Source organism: Pinus tabuliformis, chromosome 7 (genome assembly GCF_031772625.1).
Source record: "Pinus tabuliformis cultivar Carrire ecotype Pingquan chromosome 7, CPIR1, whole genome shotgun sequence".
Lineage (NCBI taxonomy): Eukaryota > Viridiplantae > Streptophyta > Pinopsida > Pinales > Pinaceae > Pinus > Pinus tabuliformis.
The window spans coordinates 1,285,483,364-1,285,501,635 of NC_142293.1; the positions used below are offsets into that span (position 1 = coordinate 1,285,483,364).

General features: G+C 36.2%; 1 long non-coding RNA gene across 1 annotated transcript; it reads right to left on the reverse strand.

Annotated features, from left to right (window-relative positions):
* Positions 1 to 5,725: 5,725 nt before the first annotated feature.
* Positions 5,726 to 7,605, reverse strand: LOC149252202 (uncharacterized). The gene is made up of 2 exons (XR_016266942.1): positions 7,418 to 7,605; positions 5,726 to 6,471 (listed from the first exon to the last, which is right to left on the reverse strand). It is a non-coding gene; the product is annotated as an uncharacterized LOC149252202 (long non-coding RNA).
* Between the last annotated feature and the right edge of the window lie 10,667 nt (positions 7,606 to 18,272).

Genomic DNA, 18,272 nt, shown 5'->3' on the forward strand with positions numbered 1-18,272 from the left:
CGGTATGAAAGAGTTGAGGGAACCGAGGTGCCCGGAGGGAGAGGGACGGGACGGGGAGGAAGAGAGAGAAGGAAAGCAAGCATGAGCCCATTAGTCTAGGTTTATAAGACACCCTGGAAGCCCATGAGCTTAGACACCCTGGAAGCTCATGAGCCCGGGTCATTTTGGAAATTGAATTTTATTTTTCGTTCGTAGTGGCTTTGGGACCCTAATTTTTTTTTTTAAATGTATGTTTTACTACAAAGTCCTTTTATTATATAGTTTAAATAAACAAGTTTAGAATAAGGTGGTTTTTGTAAATTAATTAAAATAAATAATTAAAAATAATAAAATTATTTATAAATTAATTAAGGTTAATTAAAAATTAATATTTCCAATTTAATTAGCTAAAATTACAATTAATTTTTTTTAATGTATGTTTACTACAAAGTTTTTTTTATGATATAGTTTAAATAAACAAGTTTAGAATAGTGTGGTTTTTTAAATTAATTAAAATAAATAATTAAAAATAATAAAATTATTTATAAATTAATTATGGCTAATTAAAAATTAATATTTTCAATTTAATTACCTAAAATTACAATTAATTTAATTAAATTAGGTTAGTAAAATTAATTAAATAATATTATTTACAAATTGTAAAATTAATTACATATGTAAAAATTAAATATACAAAATACATTTTGTATATTGTTTAGCCTAGGTAGTGAAAATTAACTGAAACTTTGAATCAACGTCATTTGCAAACCGTAAGTCTAAACTTAGCAAAATCGGAGCTATTGAGAAGTTGCGAGAAACCACACTCAATGAAACAAAATAAACAAAACCAAGATAAATAAAAGCAATTTAGCCTAAATTTACGTGGAGGGTCCCCATTATTATTATGAGGATAATAAAGTAAAAATGGGGGGTTGTTGTTTTTCCACAACAATGACAACACACTATGCTAAACAATTATCTCTAGTTAAAAAGAAAATGAGCTCAAATTTACCAAAAGGTTGAAAAGATTAATCTTATCAAGCCTTCAAACATTAAAACATTTCCCCTAGGTCCCACATTAATCGATAAAGCAATATATTTTATAATAGATAAGTACTTGAAACACAAGAGTCTAAAACCAAGAATCCATGTTTTTTGGGAAAAATATTTAATATTAAGATTGCTCCTTATAAGTGATAGAAGAAGGTACAAATAGGAAGTTTTAGATAAAGCATGTATCCATCGGTATAAATGGTCTATGACATTTCTTCACTGCCATCGAGCCTAATCAGTACTCCAATGAAGTTGAATTTAATGTCGTACAAGCATTGCCTTACTGCCAGCGAGCGTCCATAGCCCCAACGAGTTTACTTGTACTTTCCATGCTTGCCCTTTTGATCACCCTTTTGATAATCACATTTGTGAGGTAAGTTAAAATGTAGCTGAGTGAAAGGGGTGAGATGGTAAAAGAGACTAAAGCAAATGGATAATATACTTCCATAATGTTGACTCCCAAATATTTCCATGCAACTATTAGTTCTAGGCTATAAGTAGTGATGGGATGGATGGGATCCATTGAGTTAAACTCAAGTCAGTTCTTTCCTAGAAAAGATGAACTATGTTACTTATAAAAGGTGCATGTTCCTCAAGAGAAAAGAATTGATGTAAGAGACTCGGAATTCAATAGAGATGTCCCTTTAAGGTAAATAAAACCCATGAAATAGATAGAGTAAAAAGTTCCCAATCATGCCAACCAATGTTGGGTAAGAAAAAGTCCTCCATATAAATCTTGGTAATGTTACCAAAATCAATCCAAAGCAAAGGTGAAATCAACACTCAAAAAATTGCAAAGAGAAGAAAAGATATTCAAACTAAAAGAAACAAATTTGAATGAAAACCCAAAATTAAAAACCTTAACAAGACGATTTGCAAAGAATGACTCAACAAAAGAACAAGTAGGAGGGACAAAATGCAAGTTTTTCTTAAGTTGAAGTCTTATTAAATTGTCTTGCAAAGTTATAACTGATTAGACTTTTATTCAAACAAAAATTCTAACTCTAGATAGTAGTTATGACAGAAAGTGAAGTCAAATAAGAAGTTCCTCCCCTTGAATTATTTTTTTTGTTTTGAAACTAAGTGTGCATGGAAACATCGTAACGATTTTCTTAAAAAAAAGGGCTTCTAAAACAAACTAGAGGTTCAAAGAGTCCCCAATCTAGCTAATTTTCAATTTGATCAACATCATAATTATTTTTCCAAAGATCAAAAGCAAGCAAAACGAGGAGAGTGGATTCCAAATTTGAGTAAGCAAGGGTGCAAATTTTTCAAAGCGATATTGAAAACTTGCAAAAACAAAGATTTAGATCAACAAACATTAAGAACAAAGCAAAAGCATAAAGCATCAGAAAATGGTAACAGATGAAAATGGGCATATGAGACTTACCATGAAGAACTTTGCTAAGGTTTACCTAGAAGATGCCAATTTTCTCCAAAAAGGCTAACTCTTTTTTATTGAGATTAGAAGTATGAAGAAGTTGTTTTCTATGAAGGTTTCATTTACCCAAAATCATCACTTATTCAATCTAAACTAGAACGAATATCAAGATTGAAGAATAATGACTCATATTCAAGGAAACAAACAAATCATCAAAAATAAAAAATGAAATTGTGCTTCATTATGGATTGTAGCAACATTTATGGATTGAGGTGCCAAAACTGCCAAAATTCTAGAAAATGCATGCTGAACAAAACTAAATATTTTTATTAATATATACCAATCAAAATTAATATACAAATTATTAATATATAAAATTAAATAAATATATAAAATTAAATAAAATTCTTTTTTAAAATATTTTAATAAAAATAACAAAGTAATTTAAATTAAATAATTATTAAACATAATATGCAAATTATAATTATAAATTAATTAAATTAAATATTTTAATGTTTTATTAAACTGAATTATTAATATACACACATTATTACATAACAATTAAAATCCATAAAATTTACATTAAACAATATATAAAAATAATTAAAAATATAAAACTTAAACTTTAAAACAAAAAAATGGTTGACAAAATGTAAAGCTCATTATGAACACGTTGAGAAATACGGTAGGAAAGAGGCGAGGGTGCCCGAAGGGAAAAGAATTGTTTAAATAAAAGGGTCGGGCTCTCGACCTTGTATATAATATTTTTATTAAAACAAAAATCCCTCCCGACCTTGTATAATATTTTTATTAAAATAAAAATCCTTCCACCTGTAAATGTGAGTTGCAAATTCGTGAGGAAGAGGCTAGGGAGGAGTGAGGCTCCACGTAGAGTGGTCGCTCTCTTGCATATAAGATTATTTAATTTTTTTTACGAAAACTTATTCAAAAGCATTAGCGCATTAGCCTAGGTTTATGAGAGAGTCCGTGAGCTTGGGTCATTTTGGAAATTGAATTTTATTTTTCGTTCCCGATTAAAACCTAAATTTCATTTTATTCTTTTCGGTCCTTTCCAGGCAGTTACTATAGTAATCGATATGCTTTGTTATCTGTGCTGTCATAAACATTAAAATAAAAATTTTAATGAAATTATAGTCATTCAGGCAGTTACTATAGTAATCGATATGCTTTGTTATCTGTGCTGTCATAAACATTAAAATAGAAATTTCAGAAATTATAGTAATCGATATGCTTTATTATCTGTGCTGTCATAAACATTAAAATAGAAATTTCAGAAATTATAGTAATCGATATGCTTTGTTATCTGTGCTGTCATAAACATTAAAATAGAAATTTCAGAAATTAAAATCTGAAACCCAAAGTTTTAAGCCAAACACTTTTTTTCTGTCTTATTAAATAAGGCTTAAAATTTTTTTCCCGTCTTATTAAATAATGACACCACATTTTTTCAGTTTGTTGGCCAGGCTAGTGAGAGACTTTGACATCAGGGATTAAAATCTGAAACCCAAAGTTTTAAAATCTGAAACCCAAAGTTTTAAGCCAAACACTTTTTTTTTTCTGTCTTATTAAATAATGACACCACATTTTTTCAGTTTGTTGGCCAGGCCAGTGAGAGACTTTGACATCAGAAATTAAAATCTGAAACCCAAAGTTTTAAAATCTGAAACCCAAAGTTTTAAGCCAAACACTTTTTTTCTGTTTTATTAAATAATGACACCACATTTTTTTAAGCCAAACACTTTTTTTTTGTCTTATTAAATAATGACACCACATTTTTTCAATTTGTTGGCCAGGCCAGTGAGAGACTTTGACATCAAAATCTGAAACCCCAAGTTTTAAAATCTGAAACCCAAAGTTTTAAGCCAAACACTTTTTTTCTGTCTTATTAAATAATGAAACCACATTTTTTCAATTTTCTAAAACCCAAAGTTTTAAAATCTGAAACCCAAAGTTTTAAGCCAAACACTTTTTTTCTGTCTTATTAAATAATGAAACCACATTTTTTCAGTTTGTTGGCCAGGCCAGTGAGAGACTTTGACATCAGAAATTAAAATATGAAACCCAAAGTTTTAAGCCAAACACTTTTTTCCTGTCTTGTTAAATAATGACACCACATTTTTTCAGTTTGTTGGCCAGGCCAGTGAGAGACTTTGACATCAGAAATTAAAAATCTGAAACCCAAAGTTTTAAAATCTGAAACCCAAAGTTTTAAAATCTGAAACCCAAAGTTTTAAGCCAAACACTTTTATCTGAAACCCAAAGTTTTAATCCAAACACTTTTTTTCTGTTTTATTAAATAATGACACCACATTTTTTCAGTTTGTTGGCACCACATTTTTTCAGTTTGTTGGCCAGGCCAGTGAGAGACTTTGACATCAGAAATTAAAATCTGAAACCCAAAGTTTTAAGCCAAACACTTTTTTCCTGTCCTATTAAATAATGACACCACATTTTTTCAGTTTGTTGGCCAGGCCAGTGAGAGACTTTTTTCCTGTCCAATTAAATAATGACACCACATTTTTTCAGTTTGTTGGCCAGGCCAGTGAGAGACTTTGACATCTTATTTAGCTTCTTTGACATCTTATTTGGCTTCTTTTGGAGAAGGAGAGGCACATGTTGTATTGAATCTTCAAAATTTCTTTGCTTAAAGAACACTATTTCATTCAAATTTTTGTGTGGATTGAAATAATGCTAAGATTGCTCCATGCTTAATTTTGTACTTCAAAACTTTTGCTGCTATTACTACTATGTTGACACCTCTCGTGTCCTTTCCTCGTGTCCTTTCCTTTGCTGTTACACAACCCCACCGACAGAGGCACCACCACTTTGCTTTGCCACTTGGTGATCTCGATTTGTTACGCCTCTCGTGTCCTTTCCTTCGCTGTCACACAATGCTCCTTTGTTGTCGCACAATGCCACCTTTGCTGTCCCACAATGCCATCGACAGCGGCATCGCCACCACTTTGCTTTCCACTTGGTGATCTGGACTTTTAGGTAGCAAAACAATCATGCAAAAAACCTGCAGAAAAGGCTCTGCACCTTCCATTAGATACAAAGAAAAAAATTGCGCAACAAGACTTCCGGTTTCTTATGGATTTAGGCCTACCATCATGCTTCTCAGAATTCAATCCACACTGTATCGTATAATAACTTACATCATTGGATCAGATGGCATTAGATCAGATGGAAGGACTTCAACATAGAGCATAAACCCTGAATCTAAAAAAGTGCACACTAACTAACTGGAGGTGGGCGCATCTCGGAGGCTTTAAGGTCCACAACTAAAGCGTCTTTGCCACTGTCTGCAACAGAATCCAGCATATCCCAAGGTTTCAACAAACGCAACTGAAGCATCATTGCCACTGTCTGCAACAAAAGCTAGCGTATCCCAATTTTCAACAAAAGCAAGCCAACGTATCCCAATGTTTCCACAAAAGTAGGGCCTTGCGGTTGGAGGTAGGAGTGCCACACTCTAATACAAAAGCAGGGCCTCGTAGTTGGAGATAGGAGTGCCACACTCTGATACGACTCGTGTGCAATATTAATTTGTTCCTCCAACTTTCTTTCTTCAGTGGTCGACACTGGGTACTAATACATTGCTACTTCCACTGCCAATTCTTCTGCTGGACACAGCTCTGAACAAGTCGGGAAGGTTGGGCCTTGAGGACCAGAAATTACTTTCTCTAACCTCGTGGCCAGCCTGCCTGATATTTGCCTGATATATGGAAGGAACTGGCCTAACTGATGCTCTCATTTCGTTATCTGCCTAATATATGGAAGGAACTGGCCTAACTGATGCTCTCATTTCGTTATCTGCCTGATATATGGAAGGAACTAGCTGCCGAATATATGGAAGGAACTGGCCTGAGTGCCGCCTGACTGATATAGACCTGACTAACGCTCTCATATCGTAATTAAGTGAGCTACAGAGGAACCTGCGACAGTGCTGAGTACTTTACTCTGGGCTAGCGTGATTTGTTCTTCGTCGGTGCTTAACACAGAAGGAAGTGACCATCCCCTCAGGGATTATGGTATTCCTACAAGGCACAAACACTCTTTTAGCATTTTTAGATTGTTTTCAGTAACTCCTCCTATATTTCTAATTGATAAACCTTACCATGTGACGAAAAATGAAATCTTGTTTTAACCTTATATATTTAATTTTTTTTTACCATTAGGACAACAACAAAAAATATTGAAAATTAAATAATTTTCCAATAAAATATAAGTACTAGATTTTGCAGCCAATGGGTATGACAAACTCTTCCAATTGTGATCTTACTACTAAGTTCTAAAACTCAAGGACCTGAATTCAAGCCGTATATGTAGCCAGAATCACACATCATTATGCAGACTACAAAATCTTTGAGTGATAGAAAACTCTTTTGTACTCAGATCTCTCTACATTTTGTGAGAATCTGTTCCAATGGAATGAAATATGATTTTGTGAGAATCTGTTCCAATGGAATGAAATGATTTTGAAGGGAAAATAACATGTGTTTCCTCCTAAGAGGTCACAGGTTCAAAACCAAACCAGAGGGGGTAGAGTATGTATTCCTTCGTAGACTTAGCAGTCAAATCGCTGCGCAGAGGTGAGTCCCTTGTCCCACAAACAAAGGGGTCTCATACAAACAAGGGGGTCTCATACACCTGGCGGGTCTCATACACCTGGCGGGTCTCATACACCTGGCTTGGCTGTGACCTTAAAAATGCATTTTTATTATTAAACAAATAACCAACCTCTCCACGATTCTAAATCGCATATTTTATCTTTGACTTCCAGACCCAAAATCTCCATTGCAAAAAAACGTTCAGACTTGGAATCATCCATTGGATTGGGCTTTAAATTGATGTGATAAGAAACATTCCTGCCACAAACAATAATGCAGGTAGTAATATTAATTATGATATAGTTGGATTAAATATGATCTAATACATGATATGAAGCATGGAAAAATGAGAAGTTTATGAAGGAAAAATAACCTGCAAACAGTAAATAAAGTAGCTCTGGTCTGTAATTGTAAGTTGCGCCTGCAGAAGGCTTTCCTGCAACAAACCCAAATAAAAATATCAATGATCACTCAAATATGGGGTTTTCCAGGTAGTCCAAGGGGTTAATAGGGAAGATATTTACAGAGATGGTATCAGATTTTTAAATATTTGTACAGAGAATATGCATTGTTGTGTTTTTCAGACCAGTTAATGCTTTGCAAAATATTTTACTGAGAAAAAAATATGACATTGATTCTGATTGAGATTAATACCAATAAACAGATTGAAAATATACGAAAAAAACCAGCTAAAAATAAATTGAGTTCCTAGGAATTGACAAGTTAGAGCACCGAAAGCTGAATCTTTAAATCAATTAATAGAAAAACATGGATAAATGTTGAGAGAAAACCATCCATTATTACCTGGGGAAAATGCAGGAGCAATGAAGGATTTGTGTATTGCCTTCCCAAGTTTGAACACATTCACAGCTTGTGCATTCTCAGTAGATCTGGTCTCAGTGAATCCTAAGATCTCTTCTCCATCTGCCATAGAAAGAATCTGGAGCTCATCCAAAAAGCTTGGTCGGTGTGAAACCCACTAGAAATTACAAGTAGAAAATATAATTTGTAACCTTGTGAACGACATATGTCAAAATGCATGCGCACATAATGCCGACTTATGACATTTTGTCACCCACAAGCGCCTATCCGTTTATTCGAAATAATTCATTGAAGTCTTTCGATAAAATAGTTTTTCACTCCTGCCACAAGTTTTTGGATTATGTTATTAATTTGTTTTTATTTTTTATTTTTAAACAATTACTTAATTAATCAAATACATTTTGATATCACTTTAAAACTTAAAAAATAATTATAACGGATAATTGTAACGCCTATTTCCAGGCCATGAATTTGGGATCGGAAGATAGGAAGGCAGGGGCAAGGAGGAACCTCAGGAAGCTCTAGTACCTTATTAGTGAAGTTTCTATAGTGAAGTTTCTATTTCACTTGTTGAATTGAGACTTATATGATCCATATCAGGTTTAGAAATTCTTCGGCGTAAATCACAAGATAAATCATTTGTCGACGCGTTTGGAACCAACAAGTGTGGTTCATCGTCATGACAAGTTGAAGAAATAGATTCAACTTTACATGTTAAGTTGGATCTGTTTCTTCAACTTGTCCTGACGATGAACCACACTTGTTGGTTCGAAACGCGTCGACAAATGATTTATCTTGTGATTTACGCAGAAGAATTTTTCGTAAATCTCCATTCCACTATTTAGTCCTGCCACTATTTAGTCCTGCCAGAAAGACATGACTCTACTTTTAGGTTAACTTTATCCGAAAATTTGGCATCCACAACAACTAGAGCTAAAAAATGTGTAGTCCTGCCAGAAAGACATGGCTCTACCTTTAGGTTAACTTTATCCGAGAATTTGGCATCCACAACAACCAGAGCTAGCCCCAATTCAGCCAAAAATATCACTGTCGGGAAGAAGAAAAAAGGAGATAGCCGTCACTTTCGAGGCAGAACTATTGCTTCTGACTTGGGGGTCACTAATTTGTCTCTTGTGGAAGTCCCAATCATGGAACCTACTGCTTCACAGCCTCTTAGAGCATGTCAGGCTGGACAAGCCTCCAAATGACTTTTCTAGTATCTTTTAATATTAGGGGACTGGGTGCCGCCCCTAAATTCCTGGCGCTAAAAGAAACTCTTGCTTCTGCTCATCCTCTCATCATTTTTATACAGGAAACAATGCATCCAAGTTCGGTCTCTCTGGCTTTTTTCAGAAGAATGTTCCCCAGCTGGTATATGGTTGCTACAGAAGCGGAAGGAATGTCTGGTGGTTTGGCAGTATTGTGGAACCCAGCCTTTGTCAGAGCAAAGGCTTTCAAATGTTGTGCTGGGATTCTCATTTCAGCTTCTATCAGAGGAAGGTCACTGTCTATCAACATCTTGAACATCTACGCGCCCTACAGGGACAGATCTTTTTTCTGGGACAAGCTCTTTGAATCTGAAATTCTAGACATAAAATCCCTATTAATAGCGGGTGATCTTAATTTGACCCTCCATGCTGCGGAGTGCTGGGGCAGTGGTAGAAAACAGGATCGCTTGGCCGATAAAATGTGTCGGGAACTGCTAAATAGGAATTTAGTAGATGTTATCCCTGACCCTATGGTCCCAACTTGGGAAAATGGCAGGACGGGCTCAGCATACATTGCAAAACGTATAGACCGCTTTATTATTAATGTTAGCATAATCGAAAGCTGGGGGATGCCTGTTGCCAGAACGGGTTTGGAGCCTTCCTCGGATCATAGACCCATCTTCCTCGCATGGGAGCACATGAATTGCAAGTTGGGGTACCCTTTCAAATTTAACAGCTCCCATCTTGAGGATGAATCTTTCAATGCTCTTATAGCTAATTCTTGGAGGGATATCCATCTTTCTCAAGATGCTTTCCTACTTACCTTCCGGGAAAAAATTCAAATGCTCAGAAAAGCAGCAAAGGATTGGCAGATCAAGAAGAGGCGTTTGGACAAACAAGAGCTATCTGCCATCAAAGAACAAATAAGTTATCTCTCTAATTCGGCTCAGGATGGTCTAACTTTTGAACAAAAAGTCCTCATTAGGTCCCTGGAAAAAAAGAAGATCGAGCTGCTGCAAAAGGAGGAAGCATTATGGAGGCTTAAAAGTAGAGCGACTTGGCTCAAGGAGGGTGATCGAAATACTAAATTTTTTCACAACTTCGCAAATGCACGCCGGGCCAAAAACTCCATCTGGAAGATTGAGGATGGCAACGGAGGTTTCTTCCATTCTCAACAGGATATCTCGGAGGAAGCCTCCAGATTTTTTCAAAACCTTTATAAAAGGCAGGACAGCAACGCATATGACTCTTTATGGGCTGTGGATCAGATGCCTGTAATGTTTGACGAGAACGCAAATGAACAGTTTTTTAAGCCTATCATGGAGGAGGAACTTCTGGACACCATCAAAAAGTTCAAAAGGGAAAAAAGCCCTGGGCCCGATGGCTGGCCGATTGAGTTCTTTAGTCATTTTTATGATCTGTTCAAAAAGGATTTGTTGGGAATGGTGGATGCCTCTCGCATGTCTGGGAACATTCACAGTGCGCTATCTGCCACCTTTATAGCACTTATACCCAAGAAGGACAAATCGGAATCTTTCTCCGACTTCAGGCCGATAGCCCTTTGCAACACTCTATTTAAAATCATATCTAAGATCATCGCCGAAAGGCTGAAGGCGGTTCTAAATTCATTCATTACAAAGGAGCAGCATGCCTTTTTAAAAGATAGGCTTATTCTGGACGCTGTTGCTATGACGCAGGAGTGCCTTTTCTCAATTACAACAAGAAATATAGATGCCGCAGTCCTGAAGATTGATCTCAAAAAAGCCTACGATTGCGTAGACTGGGGCTTCCTTCGAATCCTTCTTGCAAAAATTGGATTAAATGCTCAAGGTATTCGATGGATCATGGCGTGTGTCGAAAACGTCAATTACTCAGTTCTCATCAATGGCATTCCATCTTCTTTCTTTCCTGCGGAGAGGGGCCTTCGCCAAGGCTGCCCTCTATCCCCGCTTCTTTTTATTCTTGTAATGAACTCCCTTAGCACACAGATCAATCGGGCAGTTGCAGATGGGAGATGCAGGCCGATCAAAATCTGCAAGGACATTTCCCTCTCACATAACCTCTTTGTAGATGACATTCTCCTTCTCGCGATGCTTTGTAAATCTTCATGGGTTTGCTTACATGTGATTTTCCAGAAATTTCACTCGGCATCGGGCCTCTCTATCAATAAAGATAAATCCACTTTGTATCACAATGGAACAAATCCGGACATAGCACAATGGATCGCTGCTCGTTTTGGCATAAAATTGGCATTGATAAAGGACGGGTTTAAATACCTCGGCTTCCACTTAAAAGCAAAAGCTTATCATGCAAAGGATTGGCAATGGCTGGTCGAACGTTTTTACAAGAAAATCTCATGCTGGCAGATGCGCTTCTTATCCTTGGCAGGCAGATACATATTGGTTCGCTCTGTTCTTTCCCAACTGGCGGTATATTGGGGCCACCTCTTCCTACTTCCTGCATCTATTACAAGAAAAATGGCTTCTCTGGCGGCTTCTTTTTTATGGGGTGGCAGAACTTATCAGTCAAAGATCCATCTTGTTAAGCTGGACTCCATCACAAGGCCAAAGGTGCTGGGCGGTTGGGGCCTTCTGCACATGCCTTCTGGGAAAGCCTTGCTATGCAAATCCCTCATCAGAGGTATCTTCGGGAAATGCCAATGGAGCACTATCATAAATCAGAAATACCTCAAACGAAAATCTATGGTTTTTTGGTACAGAAGGCGCTCTCTTGGCATCAGTCGAGGCTCCCCCATCTGGCGGGGTTTCAGAAAGATCCAGTCACTCTTCCTCATGAATCTAAGATGGAAACTGTTCACGGGCTCCAGCATTTTTATTGGATTGGATTCTACTGTTTTTGATCTGGAATCAAAGATTCCCCCGGATTTGCTTTCTTTCTTCTTCCAAAGGGGCTTGTTCACATGGGACAAATTAATAAAATCTTGGTCATCTCAGTCCCCTGTGTGGAAGGATGCGGATGATTTATCTCTTCCTCTCCCTCTTCGTCCCTCTTGGTCATCTGCTATAAATGGTTTTTCCTGCAGGGGTTTCTCTCGAACGGGGTCCAAGGATGAACTCATCTGGTCGCTCAAGAATTCAACACACCCTATCACTGTCAGAGATCTTTATGCTGCTTTTCTTCCTCAACAGTCACCTCCCTCTCCCATCTTTCCCCTCAAATTGTGGAAAGCCTCCTGTCCTCTCAAGATGATTCTTTTCTCATGGCTCCTCTTCTCGGACAGGAACCTCACCTGGCAGGTTCTCCAAAGAAAGGGATGGCAGGGCCCTGGCAGATGTCCAATGTGCCTTTTAGATGCTGAATCCAATGCACACATGTTCTTCAGCTGCGCCTCATCTTCAACAATCTGGTATGAATTATCTTTGATATATGGTTTTCCTCATCAAGTTTTTTCATCTGTACAGGAAGGTTTCAACTGGTGGCGCGCTCAGACCCCCTCCTGGCGCACTTTGTTTATCCTCACTTGCTGGTATCTTTGGAAATGGAGGAATGAATGTATCTTTCAGAACTCCAGACGGGCCCTTGATACTATTCTGACCCAAATCACGGGCAATCTGCCTCCTGCAGATTAATCTCCAATTCGGCTCTGGTTTTTCATATACAGCATATTTCGGCATTTTTCTTTCAATGCTGATGTATTTTCTTACTGGACTGACTCTCACATCTTTTTTGGATGGTCTGTTTCTGTTTGAAGTGACAATGTGGTTTTTGGTTCATGGCTTTTTCTCTTGCCTATCGGCTACGCTTCTTTGCTCCAGGCCGGACTCAATGTCTCACACTGGTTTTTCTCTATAAAATCAGTGATAATGTATATATGCTGTCTCATCAGTACGCTCCAATGATCTGCAGCATTCTTCCTGCTGTTTTCACTCAGATATGATATGTATTTTGACTTCTATATTTTCTTAATATAACTATCTTGATTTTCTCTCTGAAAAAAAACAATTTTGAAGTGAAGTCTGTATTCAACGATTTTGATGTTTTCAACGATTTTGATGTTTTTAACGAGGTATTGCAAGGTGTAAAATATTTCAAAGAATTTGATCAGTCTAACAGTGGCGTTTTTATCTCTATGGTTAGATTTGCTGATAAAATTATTTATGATTTAGGAATTTTTATTTAGAATATTTAAATAAATTTAGTGAACTGCGAAATTTCGTTACAGAGACAAATTTAATGCAAAAAATATAGAGCCTGACAGGAAAAGACACGTATTCATGTCCGAATGATCCAAATTAAACTAAGAAAACGTGAAATTCTATAACATTCAAATTCGTTGCATAATGATCAATTCCGACGGTAGAAAACGAATGCTTATGTCAAATCAATCAAATTTACACACACAACCCATTAAAATTTGTAATAGACTCAAGTTTACTGCAAAATGCTTCATTTTGACCGATAAAAACCAAAAACTATTTCAAAATGATCCCAATTAACATGAGAAATTGCACCATTGGCAGGGACTAGATACTTCGCATCCCTTTTGTTTATATATGTTTTGTCACAAGGTTTTTTTATTATATAATTTAAATAAACAAGTTTTGAATTTGGTGGTTTCTGTATATTAGTTAAAGTTAACAATTAATTAATTAAATAATTATAATTAATTTAACTAATCAAGGCTAATTAAAAATTACTATTTATAATTTAATTAGCTAAAATTATAATCAAATGAAATAAGTTAGTAAAATTAATTAAATAATATTATTTACAAATTGTAAAATTGATTACATATGAAAAATAAAATACATTTTGTATCCTTTTTAGCCTAGGTGGTAAAAATTAACTAAAACTTTGAATCAACACCATTTGCAAACCATAACTAAAACTTTGAATCAACACCATTTGCAAACTGTAAGTCCAAACTTAGCAAAATTAGAGTCATTGAGAAGATAGCAAGAAACCATACTCAATGAAACAATCAAAACGCAAATCCGAAGAATGTGAAAATCTTGAAAATAAACAAAACCAAGCAAAATAAAAATGAATTAGCCAAAATTTATGTGGAGGGTTCAAATTATCATTATGAAGATAATGAAGTAAAAATGGGGGGTTGTTCTTTTTCCACAACACCTACCTATGGTGTAGAGATTCAAGAAATCAACCTTAGGTATGGGAAGGAATTTCCATATGATCACCCACCTTCTCCATCTGAAGCTATTGAAGAAGAGAAGGAAGATAATAACCCTCAAGCCAATATATCTCCCTATCCTCAAAGGTTGGTCCAACCTAAGCAACACACCCCAAAAGAGGTTGAACTTCTAGAAGAATTGAGGAACCTGTGTGTTAAAACACCCTTTCTCCAAACCATCAAAGCTGCCCCATATATAACACGGTTATCAGTGAATACTATTTTAAGAGGCCCTGAAGGAGGAGAAGAGATTTCCCCACTATCAATGTTGTTGGGAAGTTGGTTGATCTAATGCTTGGGAAGGTCATCTCCCCAAAGTATTTGGATCTTGGTAGCCTGATAGTGGATGTACACATTAACAATATTGTAGTCCCCAACACACTGATTGACCTTGGGGCTACAATCAATGTCATGACCAGGGAAACTATGTTGAAGCTCAACCTCCAAGGAGCCTTGAGGAAAACCACCATGGTGTTGTAGCTTGCAGATAGATCCATAATAGCCCCTAAGGGTGTTATTGAGGATGTGATGGTCTCCATTAATTCTTGGGAGTACCCCACAAATTTCCTTATACTCCAACCCAAGACCAAGTTTAATGGATATCCTCTCATTTTAGGGAGACCTTGGTTAGCTATTGTTGATGCTTATATCAGTTGTAGGGTTGGAAACATGATAATTAAAAATGGGAAGCTTACAAAGCAACTTGTATTATACCCCCCTGCTCAACCCCTTGTTGAGCATGATTTACCTATGTGGGTAGAGGAAGAAGAAGAAGAAGATTTCTATTAGTCAACCCCCTACCCTATATGTACACTAGAAACCACTGCAGGAAGCAGACAACTAGATGGGGATGACCTTATTTACAATTTTCTGCAAACCCAACATCTTGCTGCCATACAAATCGATGAACTAGTAGAGGAATATTTAGGGAAACTTGAGAAAAACCCATGGGTAGAACTATTCATTGTTGGTTATGATCAAGATCATGCTAAGATTGTGGAAATCAGTCCTTCCTTCTTAACAAAGCAAGAAGAGAAAATGTTCACTGTGTTGAGAAAACATCTTGATGCCTTTGCTCGGGACTATAAACAGATGAAAGAAGTACATCCCTTAGTTTGTACACATAACATATACAATAAAGAGGAATGTAAACCTATGTGCGAACCCCAAAGGAGAATGAACCATGCCCTTAAACACATTGTGAAAGAATAACTATAGAAGTTATTGGATGGAGTGGGTGTCTCCTCTTATTATAGTACCCAAGAAGAATGGGAGGTGGATAATTTGTGTTGACTATAGGGAACTTAACAAGGTTACAAAAAAATATCATTTTCCCTCATCTTTCATTGATCAATATTTGGGTAGTCTTGCAGGGAAGACGTTTTTTTCATTCTTAGATGGCTTCAATTGGTACAATCATATCCATATTAGCCTTGAGGATCAGGATAAGACCACCTTGACAAGTCCATGGGGGACCTTTTCCTATAGGGTCCTTCCCTTTTGCTTGTGAATACTCCTACTACCTTCAAAAGGGCAGTGTTGAGTATTTTTGTTGATCTTGTTCATGATACGATTGAAATTTCTGTGGATGACTTCACTCCTTATGGGAGTGATTTCTAAGAAGCTCTCTCTAATCTGTGTAAAGTTTTAAAGAAATGCATATAAATGAATCTCTCACTAAGTCTAGAAAACTGTGAATTTTTTATGAATGCAGGGATTGTTCTAGGTCACTTCCTCTTTAAGGAAGGGATCCAAGTTGACCCTAACAAGATTTCCATTATCAAAAGGGTCCATGTCCCTTAGAAATAAAGGTATGTTAAGAGTTTCTTAGGACTGACTAGATATTATAGGAGATTTATCAGCAATTTTAGTAAGATGGTTTCACCTTTGTTTGGATTGTTAACTAAGGATTCATATTTTTGTTGGATAGACAAGTTCCAAGATGAATTTGAAGAGCTGGAGCATAAATTCACCACTACACCAATTCTTAGGGGTCCAAATTAGGAATTTCCCTTTCACATCCACACAAATGCATCTAACAAGGCTATAGCAGAAGCCTTGAGACAAGTGGAAGTTAAGTTTCTCTATGCCATATATTTTATCAATAAGATTCTATCCAAGGCTGAACTTAATTACACAATTACTAGATAATAGCTCATATTTGTACTACACTCCTTGAACAAGTTTAGACATTACATCACATGGTACCAAGTTTTTGTACATACTGATCATGCAACCATTAAGTATTTAATGAACAAACCTGATGTCAATGCTAGGATCATTTTATGGTTATTTTTGTTACAACAATTTTATATAACAATTTTTAACAAGCCTAGAAAGGAAAAAGTAGTAGCATATTTTTTATTTAGACTAACATTGCTCGTAGAAAATGAAGAGATGATAGATGATTAGATCCTTGATGAACACCTCTTTTCCATTTCATTGTTTTTTCCTTGGTTTGCTGACATAGTAAACTTCTTGGTTGTTGGTATATTTTCTCCTAATCTATCCTCCATGGAAAAGAGCAGAACTATTAGAAAAAAGTGCCTCTTACACTTGGATTGGGAGTAATTTTATCAGACTAGGACTAGATGACAATATGTTGGTAGCAAAAGGATAGATAGAATCTTAAGGAGGTGTATAAGGGAAGAGATACACTTCCAGATATGATGAATTTCAAAGGATGGGAAAGGTTACACCAAAGGATGAAATGCCACTACAACCTCAGGTGACTCTTGAGCCATTTGAGAAGTGGGGAATGAATTTCATTGAACCAATTGCCCCCCCATCTAGAAAAAAGAGATATATCAATTTATGCACCAATTATTTGACAAAATGGGCCGAAGTGAAGGAAGTTAAGGAAACCACAGAGAAAAAGGTGGTAAATTTCTTGAGGGAGAACATCTTCTACAAGTTTGGTTTCCCAAGGGAGTTAGTCACTGATCAAGGAGCTCATTTCACCTCTAATATTATTGAGTAAATCATGGAGTAGCATCACATCATGCATACAAAATCCACCCGCTAGCATCCTTAAGAAAATGGGTAGGTGGAGGTCACAAACATAGCTTTGGAAAGCATCTTAACCAATGTTTCTAGTAGCAATAAAAAGGATTGGGTAGCCAGACTTGTGGAAGCCACTTGGGCCTATAATACCACATGGAAAACCACAACTAGGTTTAGTCCCTTTGAGATAGTTTATTTTTGGTAAGAAATATTTCCTAAGGTAAGGGTTGAAAGCCTCAAAAGAGCAAGACAAGATAATAAACAAAGAGAAGTCAAACAAGCATGCCAAACATATGAATTACCAAACATGGATTTGGAAACATACCTAGAGGGCCTACGTTTGATGATATTCCCGTAGGGTCCAAACCCTATGATTCGTCTAAAATGAATAGGCCTACAAGTCAATTCACAAAAGCATATACATGATAGATAATTCAATGTGCATACATAAAAGATGTGTTAGATCATAATATATAAGCATATAAATCAATATTCATGAGACAATAACATATCAGGAACAAGACATGAGCTTCTTTATTGGTTAACAACAATAGGTACAAGAAAGGTACAACCTGATCCAGGTCAAAGGCACTAATGAAGCCTTCCTCCAGATTTTTCTGACCCGAGCCACAAAGAAAACCTCTCTAACAAACAAAAGGAGATGTTATAAGTGTCATGAACATCTTTGCAAAGGATACCAAGGTTTCCTAGAGACTGGGAGTGCAAGAGGCATGGGAAAAACAGACTTTATCTCGGAGAAAAATGGGTATACTGTCGATAGCCCTTCTCTTGTATATATTAGGCCTACGCAAGGGGTGTATATAGACCACCTGAAATTGGTTGATTCATTTGTGCCAAGGGCTCTTGTATGTGGGCTCTTGGTAAAACCCATAAACCCCTCCCGAAAAATAACATCTTATTTTATTTTTTCATATTCTAAAAGTTATAGATGGGTGTAGTGTTATAGAACCTGCATATATACACAATTTAGTGTGGGAAAAGCTGCGTATGAAATTTTAAATATTATTTTTTAATATAAGATC